Raw genomic sequence first — 11,190 nt, 5'->3', positions numbered from 1 at the left:
TTGACCTTTCCGTGTTAGATCTGACAGAGGACAGGTTAGGTCAGCATAGTTCGGGATGAAATCACGGTACACTCTAAAAAAAAAAGGTGTGATCTTAGTCTTTTTGGGGGGTAAACTGCTTGTCGCTGAGCTAACACCTTTTTGGGGTAAGGTTACGCTGTGTCTTGGAAGACTAAGTATGTATACCATTGCATATAGTGTAACATTACGCTTCTGGTAGCATAAACTTGCACCTTCACAAGCAGTGTAACTGTATTCTACCTAGGCATAACGTTGCACCTTTCATAAAGGCCTATGTTTTAGTCTGTCGATGGCATAAGCATACCCTTGCATCAAAGGTGCAAGTTTGCACCTTGACAACGCAAGCTTATCCTGTATGTACAGGTGCAAAGTTACCATTTTAGAGTATAAATTTATATTACGACAAAGAGCGCAAAGTTTTGCACCTTTATGGTGCAAGCTTATACCACCAGGAGAAGGATAACGTTGCCCTCCAAGCAGTTTAAAGTAATGCCATATTACATAGGGTATCTAAGCATCATCTTGTGGTATATATATGCTATCCACACAAGAGTACTATTACCAATCTGCATCGTAAACTTGGTCACTGGAAGCAGGAATAAAGCTAACTAATACATTTCAAGATTTTCTGGAAGGAAAGATTATGTTGAAACATTGCAATATCTTTGTGTCGTCTGGAGTGTGACAGTGAGCAATGTTTAAGGTGAGGTAGGCTGTGTCATGTTGTATTCAAGCCGTAAGTTATGTTGCAGAGTGAACAAAAAGAATTTACAGAACAATCGGTTAAGATAACATACCATGGTGTTTATTTTACCTCATTATACACCGAAGTTGCAGCAAGGGACTGGATAATCTTCTCCGCACAGTCAGGGCAGGGATGTACCACGTATTTGACCTGCATAGAAAAGAGAACTTGTAATCAGTTACTCACGAAGAAAGTCTCACAAAACATGCTTATGGAGTAATTAATTCACATATAAAAATAACACTGCACAAAGGGCAAGTAAAAAGGAAGACAGATGGAAATAGTGCACCAGTACAGGCTTCCAAGTGTTTATATAATGAGAATTGTGAAATCACACAATATATAGATCAATGAAAATTCTCCAAATCTGAGCTTTACCTGTGCCACTAACACACACATAGACAACTAGCACATTGCAATCTCAGAAAAAATTGACAATATGCTCAATAAGACACAATATACAACGAGACATATTCTTGTTAGGAGCAGGGTCAAACCATAGGCATCACTGATGTTGGACTACCCAGAGGGTTATTTAAAGAAATATGAATGAAAACATATTGATAAAATAGAAGCTAGCCTAATAAAGGCAAAAGATGTGATTTAAAAAACCCCTCCCTCTACTCGTTCATATGTGCAGTTCTCCTTTTTTTTATCATTAGCTTTTTATGTTCAACTTTGTTTTATCACCTTCACTTTCACCTTTGTTGTTTGCTGGTTTCCACTCCAACACCCAAACATTATAGTTTGCTTTCACACCTGACCATACCAGTGGTCTTGTTTCTAGTCACTATGGTCTCACCCTCCTAGAAAACACTGTCTCTGGTCCTTCATGACATTATCTTATGTTGCCTATAGTGTTAATGTTTTCCTGGGACTACACTGTCTTTAGTCATCTGATCATCCATCACAAGTGACAACTGCAAATCTCTTCTTCTTCTTTTTTTTTTTTTTTTGGGGGGGGGGGGGGAGGAGGAGGGATGGGGGGAGGTTCTTTTGTTCTTGCATTCGTTGTCATTTCTCATGAATATAACGAATGAAGCTTGTTCCTGCAGAGCTTGCTCCTGCAGGGGTATGTCTAAGGCCATTCTATTGTTTCTGCTTTTAGTGCAGTTTACATTCCTGGAAAAAGGCATGAATATACCACAGAGGCTATGCCTTATAAAATGCGGGATACCACTTCTGAAAGATGGAACATTTCATGCTAAAAGAGCAATGATAGCAAGGCACATCCAAAGCACCTTCTGCACATGTGCATTACTGCAGTGATGTCACAGATGCAGAATTATGTAAAGCATGACAATAAAATGCAACTTTTACATAAGTTCATTGCTAGTTTCACACCACACATCAGCTTATGCCGATGCCAAAAACTTCTCGAGACTGCCGTTTCACTTCAAAACTACATTATCTTGCTCAGGAGGCAAAAAACAATACACTTCAATACCCCTATAATTCCTTGAACAAACCACAAAGCTTGAGATTCTATGTATTGCTGTTTCATGTAATGCTCGCAGCACATGCAGCAGGAATAAAACTTCTCATAAACTGCAATTTGCCAGAACTGTCAACTGCTTATCTCTTTAGATGCCTAACTAATGAAATTGTAAATGCTGACCAATATTATACAAGAATGATTATTAAAAAGTGTTTACAACAAATTTCTCGAAGATTATGTTCTTTACCTTTACAGATTGCAAATCATAAACTATGAAGAGACACCCGTGCAGTCTCTGCCGGTGGGTTGTGCAGCAATGTGGACTTTGGGTACCTGGTACAGCTTCAGGATTAGACTTAATTATCTATTCTTTTTGTTTATAAGAGGCAATATGAAAACTGCAAAATTGAAGGCTATTAATGAGTGAGCCTAGGCCTAAAACCCTCCTAATCATCTATGTGGTCTAACATAATGAGCATCAAAAATATTCCTTTAAAAGCTTTGTAAGTTGGTTTTTCCACATTACATAACTAAAAAAGGGTGTTGCTGACATTTCTTATTCAGATAATATAGACATATTTTGTGTTTTTGATGATGCAGAAGAAGCTAACATGATTCTGGCAACAATACCAAGTGCAGCAACATTTTTTACATGCAATGTGGGAAAGCAAGACAATAGTTTTCAAATACGCCTTTCCTTGTTCAGTATTTTGAACTACATTGCTCTTTCAGAAAATTTAAGAACTGGGCTCACCTATAATATTGGGGACCCTCATTTCTGGTATATAATACTGTCCCCTAAAATTAAAATGCAAAAGTTAAGTCAATTTTGGTTGATTAGCCATTCAACCATTATCCTCTACCACAGACATGTCCACTTTGCTGCACAATCCAGTTCTAATTGTACTGCAAATTTCATTTCATTCATTCTCCCTTTATAGGCCCATAGACATGACATAAGGGGTGGGGGCATATATATATATATATTTGTTAAATGGTAGTGGTGGAACACAAGGAAAATACGCTGAGTACAAATGGCACAAAACAATATAAAGAACACAAAAGAAACAATAAAGCTGAAAGTGCTAAAATACCGTCCATTACATATCACCTGCAGTACTTCATTTTTAGTTTCATTCTATTGTGGACATACCTAACAACATAAGAGCATGTGAGTTGTTGAAAATTACACCCATCAGAGAACATAACCTTACTGCTGAGAACCAAGTGCAAACAATTTAAATATTAGGTTTTGAAGAAAAAAAGAAAAGAGGCATACATTAACAGCTCACTCAATAAAAAGAAGTCAACATGTTCAGATCGATTACATACTGAAAAAATTCCTCCCTTGCTAACTTGCTCAATAGCACTGAATGGTTCCAAAATCAATGTAATGCCAGGGCTATTGCTCCTCAGCATCGAAAAATATGCTCTTTGATAGACATAAAGCAACAATGAACAGACCACAATGCCACAGCTATGTCGAAAAATACATACCACACAAATCTTGCCGTAAGTAGTCGTCCAGCGCTGAAGAAAGCAGGTTGATCTTTAGAAGCAGGAGTAACAGCACTTCTACACCGTACTCCTCCTACTGGCAGGTACGCTGCAGCAAAGGTATCATTCATAACATTAGCATGATACTTGTAACTAGTACATACATAACTATAGTACAAAAAATAATGGCACCACACATGCCACAACAATGACTCAAATATTTTGACAATGAGCTTAAAAGCTACAACTCCTGTTCCTAGATATATCTGTAACAATATCTGCCACCTCTTTACAGTCGAAATAACTGCTTAAATAAACTAGAATAGCAGATTTATGACAAACTGCTAGCACAATGACAATACACATTAACTTCAATGAGGGAATGTCTCAGTACCAGTGAATTGTAGTAATGAGTATAACACAATGTCTGACAACAGAAACTACAGAAGGAAAAGAATGTGTTGTTGTTGGTCAGGCATAGCCTCCTTTCTATGGGTCAGGAGGCTGAAAAGTTCAGAATGGAAATAGCTGAGTAGAAACTATAGCAAATCCCCAAATGAAAAATATTAGTGATATAAAAATTTTCCTTAGCTCGCTAACGAAAATTAGCACATTTAATCAAAATAGCTGTTTGGGCCAGTTGGTTCATACTTACACCCTAAAAGACCAGCGAAAAAAAAGAAAACAGGTACAAAGGAACACAAAACGTATTTCAGTGCCCGTCCTGTCATTTTTTGTTCCTTTGTCCTCGTAATTATTATTTTTTTTTGCGCTGGTCTTTTTATGTACCGATTACAAAAAGAAAGTCAGTCTTAAAGCAGAGAAGGGGTGACACATGGTTTGCTTCAATGCTGAAGACATCTGATCACCAGCTAACCCAGATTTTTCACTTGTTAAGTGATTTGATCGAGTCCAATATTTATTATCAGTTTTTAACATAAGTGATCAGCAAGTTAAATAACACCATTTACTCGCACACGCCCTCAAACACAATGAAACTCAATTGATAAGTCACTGTCTGGGCGTGCACCATATTGCACGGCATGAGCGAAAATGGCAACACGCAAGGAGACACACACATGGCACGCGACATAAATATTCTCCGACGAGAATCCCAAGCAGTATACATTGAGGCAGATGTCAGTGATCAGCAATATGTGCCACAAAAGTGCGCGTGTCAATTTAAACGCCCCTTTCTGGACGGAAACAATGCTTTGGACTTACCAGCACGGATAGCAGAGACCAGTTTCAAATTCTTTGAAGAAACGACAGTCTACGTTCTTGCGCAGACGAGACGAAGGACTTGAGCCTGCAGCGAAAAAAAAAAAAAAAGCGTGAGAAATGTCTTTCCTGCACATTGCGTCACTGCGACAGTATACATGTACACGAATCGGCTCGGTCCCACCTCTGGTCTCGACGCCATCAGCTCAAAACTGCGGGGTTAAATCGGCGTTCTGAAAGCGTGACTTTAGGATATCAAGCGCGCTGCCTTCGAACGTACAAGTTGCTGGCAAAAGAACCGTAAACTTAACCCATCACCCTGCATGCTCTCCCGCATTTATGGCAACGTTTCCGTAAAGCAGCAACAACAGACGATCAAAATCGGTTGTAGGCAGCGAGCAAAAATAATGCGGCATGCAAACACGTCAATGCGTATCACCGGGACTGCATTAGCGCTCGTGGACGCATACTTTCGACCGCGGGATATGCTTGTGAGCGTCGTAGACGACTAAAAATGCACCATTAACATCCCGCAAAAAGGTCGTGACCATCTAAAAATTTTGGGATGCGCCGCTCCTCCAGTCTGAACTGAGGGAGTTGTATGCTCAGGTTGGGATCCAAGACGTCGTGCTCAGAGGCCGTTTCACAGACAAACAAGCAGCGTCGCGGACGTAAGCAATAACAAAACATGTTCAGGCCAAGTTAAATAGCAGAGAAAAACACGTAAAACGAAATGTAAAACGTCACTTACATGCGCGGCTGAAATTTGGCGCCAAGGATCCGTTGGAACGCCACCACCGCGACGACCAGCCATCCGCCGTTTCATTCCGAAGTTCACACTTTCACGAAGTCGTTTCATAGTGAGGCATCGATGAGCGCACTCGATGAAATAATCGCTGAGAGCAACCGAACTTTTCTAAAAACACAGATGAGTACCAACGACAAAGAGCACGAACGCTGACTCGTGCGGCAATCGCCGTCGTCGTCTTCTCGGACTAGCAGAGTCGCAGGGAACGCAGTCAGGCTCAAGCAACTACGAACACGTGACGCTGCGTTGAGAATAAAAGCAACAAAACTAAAAAGCAACTGCTTCGCTTCTCGTCTCACCACCACTCCCCCCTCACCTCCCCTTTCTCCCTGTTTTGCAGCGTACACACTTGTCTGTCCGCCCTTGTTCTGAGTTCGGCCTTGCTCTCTCCACGGTCAAGCTCGCGTAGGAGTCAAAAGACGGGACTGGTGTCGGGGGGGGGGGGGTGAAGGGGGGAGGCACCGCTTTTTGTAAGAAGATAAGATGCTCCCAACTTTCCACGATTCCCCACCTCCTCCGGGGAAAAACGAGGGGTCCTTTTGTGGTAGCTCTTGAAAGGACATCGGACGGGAAGTAGGAACACAGCCGCACCCAGCTTGAAACCGGTTACCATCATAAAAAAAAAAAAAGAAGAAACAAGCGGCAAACTTTTTTTTGCTTGAGCTGCAGGGACGAAATGGTGTAAAGTCATGCGAGAGAGACTAACGTCTTCCGTGCGGGTGATTGCGCAGGGTATATTTAAGCCATGCGGTTTCAGATAGCATAAATCCCGAAGTTACCCTCCTTTTACACTCTTTTTTTTTAGAGTGTAGTAACCCGTGAGTCCTAAGAAGGATCGGACCTGCTTCTTTGTTGTCGGCCGTGAAGCTTCTTGTATCTTCTGTAGGGTCTTGGTGAGGGGTGACCATTCTCCGGACGCAATTTGGTGGCCCAGGAATGCGACGGTTTCCATTCCGATCTCGCATTTCAGCGGTTTGATGGTGAGACCAGCCGCTTCAATTCGAGCAAAGACCTCGTACAATGTTTGGAGATGCTGTTCCCATGTCGCACTGGCAATGAGAACATCGTCGAAGTAGTACGCCACGTCGGGAATATCGGCCAAGATGTTCCGCATCAGCTTCGTAAAAATGGCTGGCGCCGTCTTAATACCGAAGGGCATATATCGGAATTGAAAGCGCCCCGTGCCAACCGTGAAAGCAGTCATCGCCTTTGAATCGGGTGACAACGGTACTTGCCAATATCCCTTGGATAAGTCCAGCTTGGAAAAGAATTTCTTGCGGCCTACCGAGGCGATAAGGTCGTCCGCACGTGGTAAGGGCTCGGCGTCGTCTGCGATGACTTCGTTTAACTTCCGAAAGTCAATGCATAGCCGATGCGTCCCGTCGGGCTTGCGTACGGCGATCACAGGGGAATTGTAGGGCGACTCCGATGGCTCAATGATGTCTAATCGGAGCAAGTCGTCCACTTCTGATGCAATTGCCTGTCTCAAAGCGTACGGTAGCGGATATTGTTTTACATTTATCGGCCGGTCGCTCTGTAACTTCAGTTGGCATTCGATTAGCGTGGTCTTTCCCGGAAGGTCCGAAAATATACCTTCGTACTGTTGCAGAAGTTTCTTGGCTTCATTCTGCTGTACGTGGCTCAATCTCTCGGAAATGTGTACATCCCCAATAGACTGTGTCTGGGAGGGCTTAGGAAGCTCAATCTCTCCAGCGTCTGTGTCTTCTTCTGCCAATATTACTGCACCGACAGCTGCAACAATGGTGTCGTCTTTCCTTTGCTGGTATCTCTTCAGCATATTGATGTGGAATATTTTTGTGGCATGGCCCAAATCCACTTCATAGTCGACATCGCCCCTGCGGCTGATGACCGAAAAGGGACCCTTCCATTGCATGAGCAGCTTATTGTGCTCTGTGGGAAGAAGAATAAGAACCTTCTCTCCCGGTTTGAGTGAGCGTTTGCGGCTCTTGATGTTGTAGTAGCGGCTGTAACGCTCTCCTGCGCGCTCTAGCTCTTCGTGGGCAAGTTTACAGGTATTTTCCAGTCTGTCCCGTAGAGCAAGCACATACTCGTACGTCGTTCGAAACTCGTTAGGGATGGTTGCATTCGTCCAAAGCTCTCTAAGTACAGCCAGAGGTCCACGCACATTTCGCCCATATAACAGTTCGAATGGGGAAAAGCCGAGGCTTTCTTGGGGCACTTCCCTGTATGCAAACAAAAGTGGAGCCAGGTAGCGATCCCAATCGGTTGGTCTCTCTTGACACATGCGCTTGAGCATTTGTTTAAGCGTGCCGTTAAACCGTTCGACTAGGCCGTTCGCTATCGGGTGGTAGGAAGAGGTATGCAGCTGTTTTACTGACAACAGACGGCTAACCTCCTTCATTACTTCGGACGTAAAATTCGTGCCCCTGTCACTGAGGACCTCTCTGGGCACTCCTACACGGGAAAACATTTCGACAAGTGCTTCGGCTACCCTTTCGGTCTCGACGCTAGGAAGTGCGACTGCATCAGGGTACCGAGTGGCATAGTCCACCATGGTCAGGATGTACCGATTGCCTTGAGCGGACTTCGGGTTGAGTGGACCAACGATGTCGATCGCCACCCTCTGAAACGGTGTCTCAATGACGGGCACTCGAACCAAAGGCGCTCGTGTAGTGTGACCCTTCGGAGTTGTGCGTTGGCACAGATCGCAAGAGGCAACGAACCGCTTAGCGTCAGCCTGCATTGCTGGCCAGAAGAATTCTGTCTGAAGCTTCAGTAGGGTTTTCTTCGCGCCTTGGTGGCCTCCCATCAACCCATCATGTGCCAGCTTGAGAATAGCTGATCTGTACTTTTGGGGCACAACAACTTGAGTGTACTCCCCGCCCGACTCGGCGACGTATTTCCTTTGAAGGACGCCGTTAGCAATGAAAAACTCGTGGCTACCCTTTCCTTTCTTCGCTTGCGGCGGGCCTACGCGATCGAAACACGAGCGTAGGGTCGCGTCATTCTCTTGCTCTTGAACCAACTCTTCGCGGCATACACTAGGGAGGCCTTGCAGGAATTTAAGCTTTTTCAGCGTTTTATCCTTGCACGCCTGCGCTCTAGTCACTACCGGACAAGCTTCAGCGGCATCCGAAATGGGTGCGGGGCTCTCGGTGTCAGGCGCTAGCTCTTCAACTTTTACTGCAGTGGACTTCGTAGTCTCGCTTTCTGTTGTCTTGTGCCAGTTCGGATCGGGGTCGTCTGCTGGCCTAGCACCTTCCACATTTCCCAGCACCAAATCGTACAAGGGATTCTCCATACACTTAGCGAGAAGTCGTCCCTGAAAGTACGGGGTGTCGACATCGACCCAAGCTTCTGGGAGCATTAGGACTGAGCGGTCAAGTAGGTAAACTGGAGACTTCGTATCGGTGATATCTTCTTTCCGTACTAAGTCCTTTCTTACCACCACCGTGTTGCAGCCTGTGTCTCTCAGGACTCGGACTGTCTGGCCTCCGATCATGCCGGCTACGACAGGTAAGCATTCCCTGACGGCGCATTCTTTACTGGTGAACCCAGCGTTGATGACGGGGATCTTCCCTCCATCCTTAAGTTCGAGGTATCCGTTCTCAACACATACTGCAGCGGACTCCCGATTTTCTTCTCTCTGTTTCGGGGCCCCATTTGCCCAGCATCTCCAGCTTGGATGACCTGGTTTTCCGCATTTGTGGCATTTCTTGGGCGGTCCCGATCCGTCGGATGGGGCGGCCCGGCAATTTTCGGGGCGGTGTCCCGTGCGTGAACAAATAAAACATTTCTTTTCATCGCTGCTCTTCGCATCCGATGATTGAAGCAAAGTTTCCCTTCTCTCGGTCGTCTTGGAGACGGCGTTTTCTGCCTTATTCTTCGGGGTGCTTCGCTTTCCGAAGTTTGACCAGCCATGGGCCTCCACATACTTTTCTGCCCTTGCTACTGTTTCAGAGAAGGATGTGTCCTTCTTTTCTTTCAAAAACATTTATAGCGGAGTGGCGCAGTTAGAAAGTAACTGTTCCTTTAGAATCAGGTCAAAGAGATCTGCGTACTCTTTCTTTGTGTCCGACAGCTCTATCCATCTGTCTAGGAAGTTCTGAAGACGCGTCACGAACTGTGAACACGTTTCCTCGTTCCGGGGACTAGCAGACCTGAATTTTTCTCTGAACCCTTCCTCTGTCATACGGAAGCGAATCATGAGTGCCTGCCGGAGCTTGTTGTAGTCCAAGCACTCGGACGCAGACATGCGACTAAAAACGCTGAGCGCTTCGCCGCTTAAACATAGACTAAGGGCTGTAGCCCACTGGTCGCGAGGCCAATTCTGACTCTCAGCGACGCGCTCGAAACGCATGAGGTAAGCGTCAAGGTCGTCCCTGCCCTCATTAAAAACCGGCATCAGCTTGTGCGGGCTTATGCGTTCGGGCCGAGCAGCTTGACTCTCCCCCGTTTCTGACCTTGACTCTCCGGTGCTGTTAGCGTCAGTTGCCGGATTATTAGGTAGGTCTCGTCGGAGCATCAGTAACTCCTTTTCTTTTTCCATCTCCGCTATCCGGAGTTGGGCTTTCTGCGACTCTATTTCCTTTTCTTTCTCCATCTCCGCCATCCGTAACTCCTTTTCTTTCTCCATCTCCGCCATCCGGAGTTTAGATTCTAGTTCTGCCTCCTCTTTCCGCCGCGTACGTTCCTCATTGCGTTCTTCTCTGCGACGAGCTCGCTCCTGATCTACCCATTTGAGCAGCTCTTGACCCTCAAAGCCAAAAGTTCGGCCATACTCAACAAGCCGTTCTAACTCTGCATCAGCCATGTTAGGTGGAAAGCGTTATGCAGTGCTAGGATACAACACTAAAAAAAAATTGCACCTACTCCTCTCTCCCTCACCGACACTTGGTTGACCAGTCCTGTCGCGGACGCCAATTATGTCACAAACCCCCGCCTTTACGGTCAAAAGAGGTGCGGGATCCCCTTTACGATTACTCGTCGTTCCTCTATGAGGGTTGTGAACACATTTAGAAGTTAGGCCGGTCAACCCGTGAAGCACGTGTGTCGGTGTGTGATTGAGGAATAAGTACAAATAGGTCACTTCCTTTTACAAACAATTGAAGGTTTATAAATAGCAGACCAAAATTACACTGATACAATGATAGAGTACAATGAAAGAGAATACAACGCCACGACAAGATATTGATAAAGACGAAGAAATAAATGATAAGAGGAAAAAAAAATAACCCGACAATGAACAAAACACTGTGATAAAAATATGAAGACTATAAAGATAATAAAGCAGGTATTTCAGACATCATAAGTATGAGCAAAAGTTACATAAGAACACAGCGAAAAATACTACTAAGTCAGGTCAAAAGTTAACAAAGCGAAAATAATGTTCGATTGAACAACAGTCCGTGGCGAATGAAATTCTCACGTCTTCTTGTTTGCTGAGGCGTCGAAGGCTGTGTTGCTCGGTAGCGGCGG

General features: G+C 44.7%; 1 long non-coding RNA gene across 1 annotated transcript; it reads right to left on the bottom strand.

The window, feature by feature from the left end:
* Positions 1-729: 729 nt before the first annotated feature.
* Positions 730-5,933, bottom strand: LOC146175278 (uncharacterized). Its single transcript, XR_014701923.1, has 4 exons — positions 5,674-5,933; positions 4,926-5,010; positions 3,702-3,810; positions 730-916 (listed from the first exon to the last, which is right to left on the bottom strand). It is a non-coding gene; the product is annotated as an uncharacterized LOC146175278 (long non-coding RNA).
* Between the last annotated feature and the right edge of the window lie 5,257 nt (positions 5,934-11,190).

This window comes from Amblyomma maculatum, chromosome 11 (assembly GCF_055883805.1).
Source record: "Amblyomma maculatum isolate TAMU_Amacu chromosome 11, ASM5588380v1, whole genome shotgun sequence".
Lineage (NCBI taxonomy): Eukaryota > Metazoa > Arthropoda > Arachnida > Ixodida > Ixodidae > Amblyomma > Amblyomma maculatum.
Note: the sequence above shows the minus strand (reverse complement) of the source record. Positions and strands in the feature narration are given on the sequence as shown.